General features: G+C 39.5%; 1 protein-coding gene across 5 annotated transcripts in view; it reads right to left on the reverse strand.

Annotated features, from left to right (window-relative positions):
* The window catches only part of ENOX1 (ecto-NOX disulfide-thiol exchanger 1), a 582,538-nt gene that overhangs the window by 161,878 nt on the left and 399,907 nt on the right, over positions 1–20,753 (reverse strand). The gene's annotated exons all lie outside the window — the stretch shown is intronic.

A 20,753-nucleotide genomic window follows, 5' to 3' on the forward strand; every position in this document is an offset into this window, starting at 1 on the left:
TCATGGTGCCCTCCTCTACTCTGCAAGGATGAAACTTCCTTCTTGTCTTATACTCTCCTATCTTCTCCCTCCTCATCTTACATCATTTCCATTCTTCCTTCCTGCCCATCCCCCCGCCGCCCGCTACAGCCCCCTTGTACAGTTCTCCTGTACAGCCTGTGCCTTAGGCCTCTACATGCTCTCACTCTTTCCTTACCTGTGCTGAAAGGCTGGAGGAGCCCAGAAGCAGATGTAAGGATAACCACACCCTTTGTTTACTAAGAAGCTCCAGAGGATACAGAAGGTCTAGCAAAAGCGTTTCCTTTCTGGGAAAAGGTTTACAGATTCCGCCAGCTACTTTGGACATTTCCACTCCTCCTCTGGGCTGAACAGAATAAACAGTGTGATTCTGATCTATAACCCCAAGAGGACTGCTGTCCCATTTATTTAAAACTCCATTTAATTTCATAGTGTACCAGCGTGACTTCAATAAAAGGTTTTTTTTTTTTTTTTTTAAAATGAACCCTAAATATAAATGACAAATAAGCATTTTCTTTCAAAGTAGTCACCCTGACATTCTAGGTACTTCCTCTACAATTATGGCTCTCAGTTTCTTCATCTGCAATATGGGACCGTTTGACTGGATTCTCTCTCGGAGTGCTAGAATTCCAAGACTCCAGGATTCCATGCTGATGTTGCGCAGAACAAACTGACACACAAAAGACAAAGTTTTGTAAGTGACAGAGATGACTTTGTTTATTCTGCCAATCATCAGAAAGTTTCGCAAGTGTGATTTCCATTTTACAGAAGAGAAAGTAAGGCCTAAAGTGCTTACGTAAAACTTCTAACATTCCAAATCAAACAGACGGCAGAGTCAGAATGAGGGCCCAGGTCTTTGTCTCAGTATTTAGACATGTATTAAGTGTGACGATTTCAAAGTTTCCATCTAGAACGACCCAACCTGATTATTCATCTAATACATGCCACTACTTCTTAAAATGTACTTTACTCTTAAAAAAATCAAGATGGGTCCTGCTGATCAATTCCAAAGAAGTTCCAGAACAGAATGGTTTTCAACATCATCATCATTAAAATAACATATTGGCCTCCAAGGTGAATATATTAGAAAAAGAAATACTGGCAATGGGAATATTGGCATGCTTGTGCTTTTATTTAATCTCATTCCGTACATAGGCTTCATCTGTTTCTTTCCTGGCCTGGTCCTCGCTATTATTTGCCAACACAGGATGATTTAAGGCTGAAACCACTCAGGACTGCAAACCCTGAAATGAGAGCCCTGTGAATTATAATCAGCAGATGTTTCCCGCAAATGAGGAGAGAAGCCCAGTGCTTGCATTCTCTTTAGTTGTTAACAGACTTCTGTTTTCTTTCTGAAGGCTAAGTAAATAAGTATATGTCCAGAAATGGGGACAGATGATACCACTCTTGTACGAAATATTTTAATATACAGCAAGAGTTACTTTGCTTTTTCTGAGACATCAGTATGAGGAGACTATGAGGTTTAATGAAATCTGCATGGCAAGTGCAGTAGCTTCAAAAGAGCTTAGAAAGGAATTAACACGTAAATTATGTTGGACCTCAAAGGATTGGAGATTCAGTATTTGAGAGGAGAAAGTAAGGAAGGATTAGACTTTAAGGGAAAAAAAAGAACCCATTACTTTTTAACAATATATGTACAGATGGAAATTGTTTTCTCAAACAGCACAGGAGCATATGATGTACTCGCTCATTAAAGCAAACGCACAAACTGAAAATGAAGGAAGACATAAACACAGGAAGACAAAGGTGAGAAGGCAGCGCAACCCCGAGAATCAGTTCCATGCCCTGGTAGGAAAAGCTGCCCCTGTGAGCTTCAGAGATAATGAGTTGTAATTCTACTCAGCGCAAAGAGGAGGACTGCTTAAATCACAGCAAGAAAGAATCCAATTACATATACAGTAGAACTTTATTATCAAAACTGTACTGAAACGAGAGGAAGGAAGGGTTATTCATCGCTGACCGTGGCCCTGTCTGGCTCCTCTCTGTGTTGCTGGCTCCAAGCAGAGAGTGGCCACAGCCAAGGCTCGGCAAAGGTTTCTTTTTGGTTGTCTGTTCCCAATTGGACGAGATGAAAACAAAACAAAAAAATCCTGTTTACTGATTCACAGGCCAGTGTTTTATCAATTGGATGAGCATTTTTCAGAAGGCAGGTTGGGGCTTTGTGTTTAGGATTTTAGAGGCATGGGAGTTGAATTAATTAAAGCACTCATTCATTTGAATTAAAGCATTCATTCTGCATTTCCTGGGCACATACGACTGCCAGGATCTGGAGTTACAGAGGTAACAGTAGTAAGTTCCCCACTTGAGTCTGAGGAGAGGATAAAGGATGGGAACCAAACTCAGCAAAAGAGTTGGAACACATGAGCTGAGGCTCGGAGGACACAGACAGAGTCCAGGAAGGGAATTGCTGGGAGAGAGCCTGGTAGGCCTGGGGAATTCCAAACAATTTTTCATGGCTCTTTCATGGTGTGCATCTGGCAGTGTGGCCACAATGTCTGGAGAGACTGCAGGATTTAGATCAGATCAGAGGGACCCTGCTGTGGAAGCTAGTGAGTTTCCACTTTGCTGTCCCTGGAACTCAGAGTCAGAAATGCACCCTGCCAGGCCAGGGCCCTGGTGCCTGGGCCGTCCTTCCTCACTACTTCTCTATTTGTCTGCTGCCCGCTAGCCATGGCTTGTTCCTTTTTCTGCCCTTTCTAGTCAATGCCTCAGTTAAGAGTCTCATATTTGAGGCCAGGCATGGTGGCTCAAGCCTGTAATCCCTGCACTTTGGGAGGCCGAGACGGGCGGATCATGAGGTCAGGAGATCGAGACCATCCTGGCTAACATGGTGAAACCCCGTCTCTACTAAAAAATACAAAAAACTAGCCGGGTGCGGTGGCGGGCGCCTGTAGTCCCGGCTACTCGGGAGGGTGAGGCAGGAGAATCGCTTGAACCCGGGAGGCGGAGCTTGCAGTGAGCTGAGATCTGGCCACTGCACTCCGGCCTGGGCGACAGAGTGAGACTCCGTCTCAAAAAAAAAAAAAAAAAAGAAAAAAAAAAAAAAGAGTCTCATATTTGAGACGAGAACTAGATTTCATTTGAAAGAAAGGCAGTTGAGGCCTCTTGCCAGGCAAGGCTGGGCATACTAACTAGGTTAGGTGTGGGCAGGGAGAAGGGACACAGAGAAGTTGTCAGTACCAGGAACAAGTCTGGCCTGGAAGGAAGAACATCGTGTTTTAAGAAAATAATGAGAAAGAGGCAGTAATCAGGCTAAATGGTTGCATTACAGGTGTAGTCCTGGGCTGAGGGTGTCCTGACAAAGTGGCTGAACACAGAGATTATCAGCAGCAGATAAAACACAGGTCCAGGCAGGGCAGCTGCCCAGAGGACTCTGTCTACAGGTCACAGGGCCTGTACCCCCTGGTCCAGGGTTCAGACCCAGCCCAGGGGAAATAAAGTTTGCAACAACATCATGGGGTCACAAGTTGAGAAATACTAGGCCAACTGACAGGTTACCTAAGCCAGGATTCAGGCAGGAGAAGCAAGACAGGATCCAGACACCAGAATAGAGGCCTGGGGTTTGGGGGAAGGAGATAGATCCCTCAGTTATCAGACACGCAGCACAGGTCACAGCCTGACCAGCATAAAGCCTGATTGGAGGCTGAGTCTTAGAATGCAGAGCTCCAGAGCCCTCTTCCTCCTGCCTGACACCAGATGGACCCTCAAGTCCAGGGACAGGGTGAGTGTGTGGGGCCAGATCCCAGGACTTGTGCAGAGCACAGAGACAGGCTGGAAGGGCTCTAACAAACATGCAATTGTGCTGCTTCTCTTTCCAGAATTACTGGGTTAAAATTACTGACCTATCATCAGTCTGCAGAGAAGCCACGTGATACATGAGGACATTCTGTTTACCAGTTTCCAATGGAGAAACTTTTTCAGAATAGTCTCCTATTGCAATTGACAAGTCTTGTTGTTCTATAATATCGTTAAATTTGTGAACTATTAAAGTAATGCTCTTTTTCATTCCATGTTTTCCTTTTTTCAAGCATTCTTAAAAAAACTGTTTTGTGAACAGCAGAGGAAAAGTGAACATTTTAAAAAAGGTGATCTTAAAGTCAAGTCAAGGGATCTGGCACATCTGAATGACCTAAGGCTGACCAGCTCTTTTTTTTTTTTTTTTTGAGACGAGTCTCACACTGTCGCCCAGGCTGGAGTGTAGTGGCCTCAGCCTCCTGAGTAGCTGGGACTATAGGCGCCCGCCACCACGCCCGGCTAATTTTTTTTGTATTTTTAGTACAGACGGGGTTTCACCATGTTAGCCAGGATGGTCTTGATCTCCTGACCTCGTGATCCACCTGCCTCGGCCTCCCAAAGTGCTGGGATTACAGGCGTGAGCCACTGCGCCTGGCCTGCTGACTGGCTTTTTAACCTCTCTGGGCTTCAGTGTCTTCACCAGGGGAAGGAGAACATGAATACTAGATAGACATACTGGTCTTCATGCTCATCCAAGAAGAACATCTGGGTGAAGGCAGTATATCAAAGTGTGGAGACTCCAAGTCTGCACTGGCTGTATAACTTTGGGAAATTTAATCTTTCTAAGCCTCATTTATAATATCTGTAAAATAGAATAATATTTACTTTTTAATGTTCTTGTGAGGATTAAACGGGATTAATAAAACAAAACCAAAGTGTTTAGCATAATGTCCAGCACATGGTAAATACTCAATAAATGGTAGCAATTACATACAGCATTAACATATTAATATATAGAATATTTACATAACCTTATAGAAATATGTTGTTAACATAGAAGACACACAATCATAATGATGATTAAAAAGTCCTTCACTTGACAAACACATGAGTATTAATACATAGAATATTTACATAAACTTATAGAAATATGTTATTAACATAGAAGACACACAATCATAATGATGATTAAAAAGTCTTTCACTTGACAAACATATGAGTGCCTACTAGGTGTTGTGTGTTTTGCTAGGTACTCTGTATTCAAAGACATTGCAATGTCCTTCCTTCACAGATGTGGAAATCTAGTGACTGAAACAACTTAGCAGAAAATACCAATACAGTAATGACACCTATTTTGAGACACTTAAATAAAGGGTGCTATGAAAACACTGAAAAGGAGACATCTAAACCAGTCTGGGATAGGGTTTGTAAGGGTTGACTTATGTCCCCCAAAAAGATATGTTAAAGTCCTAATGCCCCGTACCTATGAGTGTGACTTCATTTAGAAATACTGTGTTTGCAGATGCAGTCAAGATAAGATGAGGTCATACTGGATTAGGGTAGGCATGATCTAATATGACTGCTGTCCTTACAAGACAAGGAGAAAAGACACAGACACACAGGGAGAATGCAATGTGATGACTGGAGAGATGCACTTGCAAGTCAAGGATCCCCCAGGATAGCTGGCAAACACCAGAAGCTAAGAGAAAGACATGAAACAGATTCTTCCCTGGATCCTTCAGCGAGAACGAGGCCCTGTCAACAGCTTAATTTTAGACTTTTGGCCCCCAGAACTGCAAGACAATACATTTCTGTTATTTTAAGCCACCCAGTTTGTGGTACTTTGATACAGCAGCCCTACCTAGAAAACAAATGGGGTTGAGGGTCGGGGGTCGGGTGGGTGCCGGGGAAGTGTCAGGGAAGGAATACTACTAGAGGGGGTGACAGCTGACCAGGTTCTTGAAAGGGATGACATCTGTATATGCAATGGACATGTAAAAAGGTATCCCCAAAATACACTTACTGGGATCATAAATACAAAGATATTTCTAAATGTTCTCTTAGGAGAAATGTTCAAAACCAGTGCCCTGGAAGCAGAATAGCTCTTAGGTTTTCCCTTTGTGAAATAAACAAACTCTGAAGATGGCTACATATTTGTTAAGAACAAATTAACGACACAGATTATGTTAACGTAACAGAATACTTTATAAGATGAGTGAATGCCTACAAGTTGGATCTTTAAGAAAGTGAAATTGAAAATGCTTTTATAATCTTTCCAAAGAGTTTCAAAGGCAGTGAGGTATGTTTTCCATTTGAACCCAAGACGTATATCCAGAGTGAGTTCCTGGTGCCCTGCTGTGCACGCTTTATAAACAAAGACCTCATTCCATCAGTAAAACCCTCTGTCTCCTTTGACCAGGATGCAATGCTGGCAGAACTAAGTAATGCAGCCGTCAACAGCTATTCTAAGTACTGTTGACTTGGGTGAGGAGATTTGTGTTCATGTTTGAAAATATGATATGACATGAAGCAAAGAGAATTTCAAAACTCCTGACCAAAGCTGGCACGGAGAAAAACTGACTGCTCAAAGGACTCCATCAGCTCTTTCCAGCAATCTGTGCATGGAGCATGCACTTGAAAAGCAAGCGTGTTTTGAGTGAGCAGGAGGTAAGAGCTCATCAAAGTTTCTGTAAAATTCACTCACACTGCGGACCAGGAATTCAAGGGCAGAGCGGTTTCTGTGCAGAGGCCTGGGCTGACACACTCAGAGCAAACTGTCCCATGTTTCCTGGATCTGCTGAAACACACTCACAGCTGAGCTGTGAAACCCTTGCTGGCATATGACAACCAGGTGTGGAGGGGTTCATTTTGACAAGCAGGCAACGGACACTGGCCCTAACCAAAGACTAGGAAATTTCAAAGCTGAAAGCAACCTGGGCATTACCTAGTCCTATCGTCTTGATTTAGAGATGAGAAAATGGATGCCTGGAGAAGTGAAGTGATTTGCCCAAAGTTACACGGCTAGTCAAGAGGAGAGCTGGAATTAGAATCAAGAACCCTGCCGCTTCTTCACTGCACCTGAGTTCTCCGTCTCAATCCAGCCTGCCTTCCTTTGGATGCCTCTAGTGACACTGCACTCATGAACTCCTGACATGGCCCATTCCATTTTTTAACAGTTTTCACAGTGAGAAATTTATTCCTAATATGTTGACTTCGGACTTGATAACCTGTAGTTAAATCCATTGTCCTTATTCAGTACTCCTGGGTTCCTGTAACAAGTCTGATTCTCTTTCCCACCATTCCTGGTCAAACCCATAAAGAAAGCTCGCAACAGTACCTGACTCTTCTGTCATCCAGCCTCAGCACCCTCTTCCCTCAGTCCTACTATGACCTAAAATCCACCTTTTCTGAGGTCTACAAATTCGAAAAATCCACCTTTTCTGAGGTCCAGGGTTATCCACAGAAAGAGGCCAGGCAGAAGCTGATCAACCAATGAATGGTGGTCTCTATCTTTCTTATTTCTGAACTTGTATGTATATATTTTACTAAGTTGTTATGTTATGATTAAAAAGCATGGTCATGTTTACTCCTTGCTTTGTGACAGGCCTATGCTGAAAGCTTCATGTCATCTCATCATGTCATCTTTTTGGCAGTCCCATCACAAAGTTGACAAATGCTAAGTGACCTCATTCTACTAAAACACACACGTCTTGTCTTGCTGCAGAAGGATGCGCTCATGCAACTTTGCAGCTGACATTCTGAAACTAAATGAAGGATTTTGCATTTTCCATTTAATTTTCCAAAATCTGTCTTCTTCTCCTCCTGTCTTGAATTTCTCTTCCCTTGTCCTCAATAGCTATAAATGGCTAGACAATCGTCTCTTAAAGTTCCTGTCCCTTCTAATTCACCAGCAAATTTCTTCTTGCAGGACAGATTCAGCCACAGAGGGCAAGAAGATCCTCCTGTTGCCACATTTGGAAGGTGAACCATTAGCTGCCTTCCTGGCAGATGCCTACTGGGGGTCTGGAGCTTGGAGGTAGCACAGGGAGCATGTTCTCCTCCACTTCCTCCCTCTGTCCAGGTGGTTGTTGCTTTGCTTTCATCACAGCCTTGTTTCTGTTCTTTCCCCTCTCTACCTTCACCCCTTGGTGTGCGCCAGGTTCCCTGCACCCTCTAGGGTGGTGAACTCTAGCATGTGCTTATAGAAATATCTTCTTAAGCAAATCTTCTTAGACTCCTTCCCCAACACTGATTTCTTCTGAATTGTCTGTTGTAAATTTCCAGTTTTAAGGGCCATTGCCAGGTCTCAGGGATGCACACGGGGGTCACTGTCAATTCCTTAGGCTGGAAGCTCGTGTGTACTAAGTTATTTTCCCTGCTCCCTCTCACTCGTTTCTCCATCTTGTCTGAATGTACTCCATTCTGCTTACAGTACATCCTGCTTACAGGATCCTGGGCATCTGTCCTACTCCACTCCTCTTAGACACTTTTGGTTTAAGTAACTTTAGGGCTTGTTTCTTTTAATGGCACCACTTCCTCTCTCAGTCCTGGTTTAAAACCTCTATAGGTAACCACATCTAGTCATCCGCCAAGCCCTTTCAGATGGAGCCACCTTAGAAAGGATTTCTGGATCATTTTCTTTTTTGTTCCCATTGCTAATTTAGGTCCTCATTAGCTCTCATCTGGAGTACCGCGAAAGACTCTTCTTGTCCCCACAAACTGTAGCTTCTATATCTCCCCTGTCCCCGCTCCCTCCTGCTCTTCCTCCCTCCGCCTCCTCCCTGCATGCCCTTCTCACACCCCTGGAACTGGGATCAGCCAGCGGTGCACGCGGGAGAACCATGAGAACAGGCCCTAATTGGGGCCTCTAAATTACTTCTTTCAGACTTCTTTTCACATCCCTATCTCATTAGCCGATGATTAATTTTCTCTCTGTACGATGTTATGTGACTTTGTACAGCAGGACTGTTATATAATGATAGGGAGGGAGAAAAAGACTGAATTGGCTCTTGGTGTTCTCTGCTTTGTCCTAACTGACAAGCTCATGGTGCGGGAGCAGGCAGTAGAGGCAAAAAATGATTAAATCTTGAGAAATATTTTTGAACACTGAGTCAAGCCCCTAAGAAGTCTTTAATTTTTATACATCTACTTCTATCTTTCTGAGGAGTGGGGACACTCCAAATATATGTTGAAAGACTAAATAAATTAGAATTTCTTTCTGGCATTCAATGCCTCCTTGCTCTATAGAACTTCCTCTTTATTTGAAGTCAGGTAATAGCTTGGTGACACCATATAGATATAAAGCCCACCATAGTCAGTATTTATAACAGCAGAGATGGTATTTCACAGCCTGTAAATGTCTTTATAGGAATCTTGCCTTTGAAACCTGCATCTTTCTGAGGCAATATGCAGGTGTTAACCTTTTGATTTTATTTATCAACCTTCATTTCTGTTTACAAAAGCATGAGAGATAGGTAACGTCTCATAAATTTTAAAAAGAACAAAGAAAAACATTCAATATTTAGTTTCAAAGAAAACATGCACATCATATTATTTTAAACAATTTATGTAGGTTTCAATTTAAACTTACTGCTTGAAGGGACTGAAACAACACAGAACTGGTCTCTTTAAATAATATCAGTATATAGCTGTAGACTTGGAGAGAAAAAATAGGCCCTGTTTTAAAGGTAAACACATCATGAATATTCCTAAAGGGAACTGCAAATTGTGTGTGGTTTGTAAATCATAGACTGATCTAATATTAATTTAATTTTTCTACTAGACTGTGTGGGTAAGGAGAACTGGCTAACATAACTATCACTTATCTCAGGTCCAACATTGCCCTTGGCATAGTGCCCTTTTTCTGGAAAGGTCAAGGTCAAAAGCAGAGACTATCCCTCAGATTTTTCATTTTCTTTCTTTTCTTTCTTTTTTTTTTTCTTCAACAAGTATCAGTTAAATGAATGAAAGAAATTATAAAATTTACAGAATTTACAGAGTTCATCCTAAGGAGACAAGACAAAGTAGTATTTGGTTGTTGAATCCACAATGTCATAGCATAAATTCATATAGGATTCTAAGCAAATGACATGTGGTATTCTATTTGTCTTATTAACTGAACAGTAAGGGCCATGAGCATTCTTGTTAGTTATTCCTTTATTATAACCAGAAAATTATGGTGATGACGACTTACATTTCACAGATAATGAGGCTAAGAGGCACAAGGAGTGAGAGTGTGTTCACAGAATAAATGGACAGAATTGGTCTTTGAATGCTTGTTAACATGGCATCTGGAAGGCAGACCTCATACTTCCCTTCCCTTCTGGCTACAAGAACCCAGACCTGAAATCAAAGGAATAACATAGAGGGGCAGTCGGGTAAATATGGTCTCATCTAAATCCACACAAGGTCATCTCATACCATTCAGCTTGGCAGTGCTTGAAAAATTCACGACAGGGACAGGAGAGGAGATCGTGATCCCATGCCTCAGGGGAATACTACAACCTAACAGGAACATCACTGAAAGGCAAGCCAACCAAAACAAGTTTACGAAAGAGGCAAAAATAAAATTTCACTCATCTGCTATTAAAATTTTAAATAGGAAGCATAAGCCATATACAATAAACTCAATCTTCACTTCTATATTATGGTGAATCAGTGAATTAAGGGAAAAACAGAGAAAATACAGGAGCTGTAGATTCTAAGTAGCGATTAGAAATAAAAGGAAGAAATAAAGTTGAAGATGGAAAGAAAAGAAGTCAGTCAGAGGGAGAGGCAGCAGCAGACAGATGGAGGGACCGTCCGAGTTCTGGTTCAAGGGTAGACAAACAGAAACTGTGCCTCGGTTCTTCATTTGTAAAAGAAAGGACTAAACAGAGTATTTACCCTGACAGCATTGTTCTGAGGATTAGTATTATGAATTAAAACGTGTACAAGGCTTCAAAGAATACCTGGTACAGAGTAAGCACTCAACATATATTACTATCACTTTGATGAACATTGTATCATTTGTGTGTGTGAGTGTATGCATGTGTATATTAGAGTGTATATGTGCTACAAGACTGCTTTCATGTCCTTCCTTTAAAAAAAAAGCATATCCTACTTCTCGGTGGCTTTTTAAGTTCATGTTTTATTATTTGTCCTAACTTCTTTGGGTGGAAACCAGGAGGCCTTCTAGGAAAACAACTGAGGAGACAGTGCCATATAGTTTCTCTACAAAAGAAACTTCTCCAAGGGAAATCAGAAACCTCCCCTCTCTTCTCCCCCAGGACCTAAGATATTTTTCATGCCTGGAAATGAGAGTTGCAGCACTGGGAGCTGCTTTCTCTCTGCTTTTTCTGCCAGGAAGATCAGGTGTTGTACCCGACACACCAACTGCACTTGTTCGTATGTTTGGCATACCTGCTTTCCCCTTAAACTGAGTTTTCCCTTTGTAATTCTATTTTATTTAGCCAAATGAATATGTCTATTTTGAGTTTTACACACACACACACATACACACTTGCGTGCACACACACACACACACGTTTTTTTAATAAATTAAAACTGAGGAGTACCAGAATTTAAAAAACACTTCATGACATCCGAGGCCCTGGCCAGATTTACTTATTTACATGTTGCTTTGCATTTCAGTTTAGAAAGCACCAATGCCAACCATACTCCCCCATAGCTTGTCATTTCTGGCAACATCCTGAGTAATTCCAGGGGCGAATTTTTCAGAGAAGTAAGCTAAGAGGGAATAATTTAACTAACAAATTGCCATTTAAAACTAATTTATCCTTTTGGGCTGAATGCAGTGTACTTGGAGGAGCATTCCTTAATGACTTGTTTGGATAATGTTTTTCTCCACAGTGTTGATCCTTCAACATTAGAAACTCAGAGAGCTAATTTCTCACATAAAAAACATACCCCAAACGTTTTTTTTCTGGAAAGGTCAAGGTCAAAAGCAGAGACTATACCCCCAGATTTTTCATTTTCTTTCTTTCTTTTCTTTTTCTTTTTGGAAACAGGGTCTCATTCTGTCACCCAGGCTGGAGTGTAGCAGCTCCATCACAGCTCATTGCAGCCTCAACCTCCCGGGCTGGAGTGATTCTCCTGCCTCAGCCTCCCAAGAAGCTGGGACTACAGGTGTGTGCCACTACACCTGGCTAATTTTTATATTTTTTGTAGAGATGGGGTTTCACCATGTTGCCCAGGCTGGTCTCGAACTCCTGGGCTCAAGTGATCCTCCTGCCTCAGCCTCCCAAATGTTGTGATTACGGGCATGAGCCACCGTGCCTAGAAAGGATTTTTCATTTCCAATTAAGTATTTTCTGCCCAGTTATAACTTCAAAGAACATTTTGTACTTCATTCAGGGATCTACATTTCATTCTTATTCACAGAAGCATCTAGTTTTGAATTGTTACTATGTTTTTATGTGGGGCTATATTTTCAAAATCCTTTTTTGGTCATTTAAAAAGCTGGTCCTCATTATATCTCCGCAAGATTTTTCCCCCTCCACAGATGAAGAAAGAAGTTGAGGTTTCGCATACTGAAGACATCTGCCCACAGTGTCACTGGAATCATAGGGAAATAGGCTGTGGTTCACGCTATCCTGCCGGTGATGAGAGTCTACTTGTCTGTGGTCTCCAGGGTGGCAAAGAGCAGAGGGGAAGAATCAGGACGCACAGTATTCAGGGCTTCGCTGAATCTCAAGTTCAGCTTCCTCATCTCAGACGTGAGGCTGCAACCTGCCTACTTACTTCACATTGTTATTATGAGTGCCAAACTGTATGATGGACGTTTATGTGCCAGCAATTTACAAACAAGCAATCAATACACAAATGTAAATTATAGTCAGCATTTTTTCCTGTTTTGGTGGCTTCTGAGACTCCACAATGGTGCTAAGTTCCCACCTTGTCCAGAAAGAGAATTCGATATATTATTCAGTGTATTATTATGTTTTAACAAGTATACAGAAGTGTGACAGGTGAGAAGCAGAGAGGGAGGAAGGGAGGGGGCAGAGACAGACAGAGATAGTGTCTATGTATGTGTGTATCCTCAGTGCTTGTAATCCATGGTTCTCAGCAGAACTGTGCCATTCTCCATGTTAGGGTCAGCCAGTTTTTATAGTTGGAAAAATTGAGAAGCAGAGTGGCATGCCGCCCTAGGTCCTTCTAAGATATTTGTTCAATCAACATGTATTAATTACATACAAGTTTGCTAGGCAAGACGCTGGGGGCATAGAGGTAAGTCAGGATCCCTGACCCTAAGGTACTCCCAGTCCATGGTGATGCAGACACCTGGGCACACAGTTGTGTTAGAAAGTGACAACATTATTAGCAAGGCACACAAAGTACCTATATCATCAACCTGAAAAGAGCCTGACCATACTCTGAATTGTATGTGGCCTTCCTCAGTGAAAGCATCTATCTAGCCAAGCCACTGCATCCCCAAAGCCAAGCACGGAGCATTTTGTAAACACGCACCTAAGTCAGAGAGTGGCTACCCCATGGGCCCCAGCCACACTTTCAATAGCAGTCATTTTCCTGCATTTATCAAAAGACATTTTGCGGGAAGAGGATTGTTGGGTGTTACATTATTTATCTTTATCTGTATTATTATTTACCTTTCTCCTCTTCTTAACCCAGGAACATTCCAAATCAGTAGGCCTCTTGCAAGCTGAGTCTACACCAAAAGTGCACATGTTGTGGAAGACTGAGGTTATAAAGGATAAATCTGTCACAGAGACAGAGTACAAGGGCTGGATAATCTATATTTGCTTGTTGTAACTGAACGGGGAATTTACATTTGCCAGAATAGCAGAAAAGAAATATTAGCTTGGGCATTCATGCCCCTATTCAATTATTTTCTTTTTACTGTAACAAAAACAGATCTTCACATTTTTTCAAATACATTTGGTCAGTCAGTCAAAAGAATTTGAAAAGCATATCACAAGTATTTAACTTCCTTCTATCAGAGAGTGATGGGACCGAGACAGGAGGGAAGTGAATCATTTCAGCATAAAGCTTCTGTTAAACACAGCTAAGTCAAACTGAACTAAAATAGAATAAATTGGATGTATGAAGTGTGTATTATGGGAACTTATCCTGGGACCTCTTCTGTTCAGTGTCTTTTCTTGATGTCTTGAACAAAGAACGCTATAATACACTAAATACCATCATCAAGTACTTGTGTTGAAGGCATGTTAGGTGCTAAGAACACAGAAAGTTTGAAGACAAGTGTTTAGGCTTCATGCTTCAAAAGAGACAGGAACTTTCAGAGTAAAAGTGACAAAAAAGTACTTTAGTATATTGAAAAGCATGCTAAAATGAAATTAAAGAGCTGAAACTCTACCCAGAGTTACATGACTGACACAGCCACCATAGATTTTTTTTTTTTTTTTTTTTTTTTTTTTTTTTTTTTTTTTTTTTTTTTTGAGGCGGAGTGTAGCTCTGTTGCCCAGGCTGGAGTGCAGTGGCCGGATCTCAGCTCACTGCAAGCTCCGCCTCCCGGGTTCACGCCATTCTCCGGCCTCAGCCTCCCGAGTAGCTGGGACTACAGGCGCCCGCCACCTCGCCCGGCTGGTTTTTTGTATTTTTTAGTAGAGACGGGGTTTCACCGTGTGAACCAGGATGGTCTCGATCTCCTGACCTCGTGATCCGCCCGTCTCGGCCTCCCAAAGTGCTGGGATTACAGGCTTGAGCCACCGCGCCCGGCCAGTCACCATAGATTATAACAGAAAGTCATACATGTAAGAGGTAAATCCTAATTCCACAGGATAATGTCAGGGAAATTAGGTCCTATAAAGCATCCCTCACACTGTTGTCCTTGGCCACCATCTGTCCAGAAGTGGTACCAGGCCAGCTCTTGTTATTACCACAAGAAGCAGAGAGATATGAGTTGGGAGGATCCAGGTCAGATGGACTCCTACCAACCTCTTCCAATTGAAATCTGGGCATTTCTACCCTGGCCTCACCCTTCCACACCTGGCTTGGCTGGCCTGCCTTGCACTGGCCTCACCTGTGACCATGCACAAGCTCCCTCTTGGACAGACTTTATACTAGCCTGACCAGAAGGTTTTCTTAGCTATGACGCTCACTGCCCAATTTTTCCTTTTGTCCCACTATAGTTTGTATTATAAATTTCTTCGTTAGAAATTTAATGTTGCCAAGCATTAAGAGGTGAGGCTTTTCAAAGGTGACTAGGCTATGAGGGAGGTTATGCCCTCATGAAGGGATTAATGCTGTTACTGTGGGAGTAGATTAGTTTTTGTAGGAGTGGGCTACTTATTGTGAGAGTGGGCTCCTGATAAAAAGATAAGGTCAGCCCCCACTCTCTCTCTGTCTCACATGCTTACTTGCTTTTCTGCTTTCTACCATGGAATGATGCAACAAGAAGGCCCTCACCAGATGGCTGAGCAGATGCTGGCACTGTGCCCTTGGACTTCCCAATCTCTAGAACCATGAGCCAAATAAATCTCTTTTCTTTATAAATTACTCAGTCTGTGGTACTCTGTTAAAGCAGCATAAATGAACTAAGATACTCCCCACCTCACATTTGTGATTGTTTTGGATCACTTTCCCACAAACAAAACTCCTAGATATGATCCTTTTCTTCCTTGAGTGAATTACCCTCTGAGTAAAAATCTAGCTTTTGGGACTCCAGATGAATTGTGGAAGAAGGTACGGGAAGAGGTAGAGTAATCATTTTAACCGAGTATTCTAGGCGCCAGGCAAGGTGCTAGGCATTTTTGCATACCTTATTTAATTTTATCTTCAGGACAACAATGCAAGGGAAGTTAAGATTTGGAGAAAGTCAAGTGTCAGCTAGAAGCAGAAGAGTCAGAACTCACACTCAGGTCAGTTCTATTGCAAAGCTTTTTTGTGTCTCACCAGGGCTATCAATGATAAAACCCTAAATTGGATGGATTATAGGGTCTGGCCAGGACACAGGACAAGATGGACCTTTAGCTGGTAAACACCAGTATGGCCATATCACAGTTTTCGGCCAGCATCTGTTCTGTTTGGTCAGTGCCCAAGACCTATCAGTTGTTAAATATTTAGGCATCATTGTTGCCCATATCAAAATGAAATGTTTGGCAAATACCAAATGTTTGACTTTTACTCTGGCAAGGAGAGAGTAACAGTGACTGGATATGTTCTTCCACTGAAACAACTAAAAAGTCAGATAAAGTATATGAAACATGGTTTTCAGATACTGGGCATGAGGTAATGCAAGACAATGATTCATGAAAGAAGTAAAACAAACAAAGTGAGCCACATGATTGCCCCAGCTTATTGCTGGGAGAGTTTCCGGACTATAGCACAGAGAAAAGGAACTCTGGAAAAGTCTGACAGTCTCCCCGAGTAAAGAAATAGTTGGCAGTTTAGGATGGCAGCTTAGAGTTCATAGGGTGAAGTACCAGAGAGAAGAGAATTGCACACACATGTGTGTACACAAACGCATCTCTCCTTGGAGATAAAAAGAGGGTCTACCTCAAGTCTTGAGTTGAGAACTAATCAATGTGTGTGATAAAACTACACTAAGCTGAAGAAAGAACCACCCAAAAGGTTTAGAAGGAAGAATCCATAAAGTTTACAAAAGACTATTCTCATCAGTCAGAGTGTCAGAGTAGAAAAGCCTCATAATTCATGAGGTTATTGGGTAGAGTACTCAGAATGGTATCACCTTTGTAGGACAAAATTAGCCCTAGACAAAAGGCTGCTGTAATGTCTCATAACAAAGCTTAAAAGCAAGTCTCAAAAGGTTCAACTGCTTCCCAATAAGTTAAATGGGTCCTAAAATAAACTTCAAGGATATAAGAATACAAAAATGCCCAGCACCTAACAAGGTAAAATTCACAATGTTTGGTCACCAATGAAAAATTACCAGGTATGACAGGATAATTCCAAAACCTCTCAATATATTATTTTACATGTCAAAGGAATTAAGGATACAGATGGCATTAAGATTGCTAATCAGCTAACTTTATGACAGATTATTCTGGATCTGTCATAATCACAACATAATCACAAGAGTCCTAAAAAGGGGAAGAGGGAGGCAGAAGAGAAGTTTGGAGTAATTTGATGTATGAAGAATTCAACCCTCCATTACTAGTTTTGAATATGGAAGAGAGCAATGAGCCAAAAAATAGAGGCAACATCTAGAGGATGGAAAAGGCAAAGAAATAGATCCTCCTCTGGAGCCTCCAGAAAGAAATGCAGCTCCAATGAAATCTTGATTTTAGCCCAGTGAGATTTGTATGAGATTTCCAACCTACAGTACTACAAGATAATAAATGTGTGTTGTTTTTAACCCACTAAGTTTGTGGCTACTTATTACAGCAATAGTAAAAAATAAATAAAAAGGGAAATTACACACCAGGCATACAAAGAAGCAGGAAAATGTGACCAATAATAATGAGAAAAATAAAACAGTAGAACAAAAAAATAACACATAGATGACAGAATTAGTAGACAAAAATATTAAATAGTCATAACTGTGTTCCATGTGTTCAAGAAGGCAGAAGAAAGATTTAACATATTAAATAGAGAGATGGAAGATTAAAAGGAGACTCAGAATGTACTTGTAGGGATGAGAAGTACAATGTATGAGATAAAAAATATACTGTATGAAATTAACAGCAGATTAGATGATTTATTTAAAAAGTTAGTAAACTCAAAGAAAAGCAATAGAAACTATTCAAATGAAACATGGAGAAAAAAGACAACAACAAAATGTACAGAGCATAAAAGGACTGTGGGACAACTGCAAGGAGTCTAATATAGTTGTAATTAAATTACCTGAAGAGGGTGGGGCGAGAACAAATATTTGAAGAAATAATGGCTGACGATTATCCAAATTTGATAGAAACTATAAGCTCACAGATCTAAGAAACTCTAGAGAAGAAGGCAGAAGAAACATGAATAAAAGTATATGAGGGCACATCATAATGAAGTTACTTAAAATCAATGATAAAGACAAACTCTTAAGAGCATCCAGGAAAAAAAGACATATTACATACAGAGGAACTAAGATAAAAATAAGAGTATATTTCTTGTGGGAAACAATGTAAGCCAGAAGACACTAGAATAGCACCTTTAAAGAACTGAAATAAAAAAAATCTTTTCTTTCACTTTTTCTTTACCCAGTGAAAATATCTTTCAAAATGAAAGTGACAGAAAGACTTTTTCAGACATAATAAGTTGAAACAATCTATCACCAGCAGATCTATACCATAAGAAATATTAAAAAGGAATTTCTCTAGGCAGAGAAAAATGATGAGCTATAAATCTTGATCTACACAATGGAATAAAGAATATAGGAAATGGCAAATATATGGTTGAATAGAAAAAAATATTTTTTACTTATTTTTGAACTCTTTAAAAAATAATTGCCTGAAAAGAGCAAAAATACTAACAATGTATTTTAGGTTTATAATATATGTAGAAGTAAAATATATGACAGCAAACATAATACAAGAGTATATAGTTCTTACACTATATATGAAGAGATAAGCCAACAAAGGAGATAAAATTGAAATCATAAAGATACTAAATCCAAAAGGTGGAGACAAGTAGAAAATTGGAATAAAAAACAGAGTAAATAAAATCAATTATTAAGACTGATTTTAACCCAATCACACTGAAAATCATATTAAATATAAACAGTCTAAATAAATATCCAGTTAAAAGGCAGAGATCAATCCAATATATCAGATTGGATGTAAAAACTATATGTGACTTACAAGAAACTCACTTTTAATACGAAGTCATAAATAAGTTAAAAATAAAAGGACTGAAAAAAATACACCATGCTAACATTAATCAAAAGAAAGCTGGAAAGGGGGCATGCTAATATTAGGAAAAGTGAATTTCAGATAAAAAATATAATTATGAATAAATGAGTCATTTCGTAATTATAAAGAGGTCAATTAAACAAGAAAATATAACAATCCCAAACATTTATTCACTGAATAACAGGACTTCAACATATATGAAATAAAAACTAATAAAATAGAAAGATGAAGTAGATGAACCCACAATTAACAGTAAGAAATTTCAACAACCCTATCTTAATAATTGCTAGAATAAGTACACAGAAAATCAGTAAAGATATAAAAATTTAAATAATAGCAACCAATTTGACCTAATTGATATTTATGGAGTACTTCACCCAACAAAACCAGAAAACACATTCTTCTCAAGATTACATGGGTATATTTATCAAGATTGGCCATATTCTGGGCACAAACCAAACCTTAATAAAATTACAAAAACATAAATCATATAAAGTATATTCTGAGACCACAATAGTATTAAATTATAAAATAATGATGAAAAAATATCTAGAGAATCAGCAAATAATTAGAAAATACATAACACATTTCTGAATAGCCTATAGGTCAAATAAGAAACCAAAAGGGAAATTTAGAAGTATTGTGAATTAAAATAAAAATTCATGATATGCAGCTAAAACAGTACTTTAAAAATTTTTAAAGAACTAAATGCTTATATTAGAAAAGAAGAAAGGTCTCACATCACTGACCATGGCTTCTACCTTACAAAAAAACCCACCTATATTAAAAAAAAAAAGAGCAAATTGAGCCTGAAATAAGCAGAAAAAAAAAAAAATTAAGAACAGGAATTAGTGAAATAGAAAAACTATAGAGAAAATCAATGAAACCAAATGCTAGTTCTTTGTGAAGACCAATGAAATTGCTAAGCCTCCAGCCAGCCTTCGGAAGGAAAGCAGAGAAGATAGAAGCTACTAATATTAGACATAAGGAATGTAACATAACTACAGTTCCCATACATAAATATCAAGGTATATTACAAAAATTATATGTCAATAAATTTAACAACTTAGATGGAATAGATTTCTTGAAAAACACAAATTACCAAAGATCATTGAAAGAAAAATAAATAATCTATATAGCCTTGTATCTATTAAAGAAGAAGACTCTGTAGTTACAATTATTCCCACAAAGAAACTTCATGTCTAAATGACTTTGCTAGAGAATCCTACTCTAGTAGAAGTTAAATATTAATGAAAAAATAATACTAATTCTACACAAACTCTTCCAGCAAATTAAAGAAAAGGGTATACCTTCCAATTTGCTTTATGATTCCAGCATTACTTTTGATACTTAAACCAGATAAAAACATTAGAAGAAAAACTTATAGACAATATTCAGCATGAACTTTGATGTAAAATTCTAAACAAAATTTTAGCAAATTGAATACAGTATAATGAATAATACATCATGACCGAGTAGAGTTTATCCTAGAGACGCAAGGTTGGTTTAACATTTAAAAAGTAATTCATGTAATTTACCAAAGTAGTAGACTAAAAAACACACACACACAATCATCTCAATAGATGCAGAAAAAGCATCTGATGAAAATCTGACATCCATTCTCTTAGTAAACTAAAAATCAAAGGAAATTTCCTCAGTAAAGGTCATGTACTTTAAAACTACACAAATGATCATACTTAAAATGGTATTACTTCATAAGGTCAGAAACAAAGCAAGGATACCCACTCTATTTCTATGCAGCCATCAAGATACATGACAATATGAGTGACTTTCAGAATAACTATACTGAGTGAAAGAAACCAGAAACTGAGGACATTCTACAGGTTTCATTTATATAAAATTCTAGAAAATTCACAATAATTTGTAGAGACAGAAGATCAGTGGTTGTCTCAGGATGGGGATGAGTAAGAGAGGGGGTCTGAGTAGGCAGGAGGAAGAGATAACAAAGGGGACAGGAAATGTTTTGGTGTGGTTGATATGTCCATTATTTTGATTGTGATGATTTCACAAGTATATACATAAGTCAAAACTTACAAAATTGTAGAATTTAAATATGGACAATTTATTATATGCCAATTCATTAAAGCTATAAAATATAACAGATTCTTTAGGTCATAGGTAAAAACGAAAACACTGCCACAGTGAACCAAGCTATATCCAGCCAAAGTCTTGGTTTCA

Source organism: Chlorocebus sabaeus, chromosome 3 (genome assembly GCF_047675955.1).
Source record: "Chlorocebus sabaeus isolate Y175 chromosome 3, mChlSab1.0.hap1, whole genome shotgun sequence".
NCBI classification, from domain to species: Eukaryota; Metazoa; Chordata; class Mammalia; order Primates; family Cercopithecidae; genus Chlorocebus; species Chlorocebus sabaeus.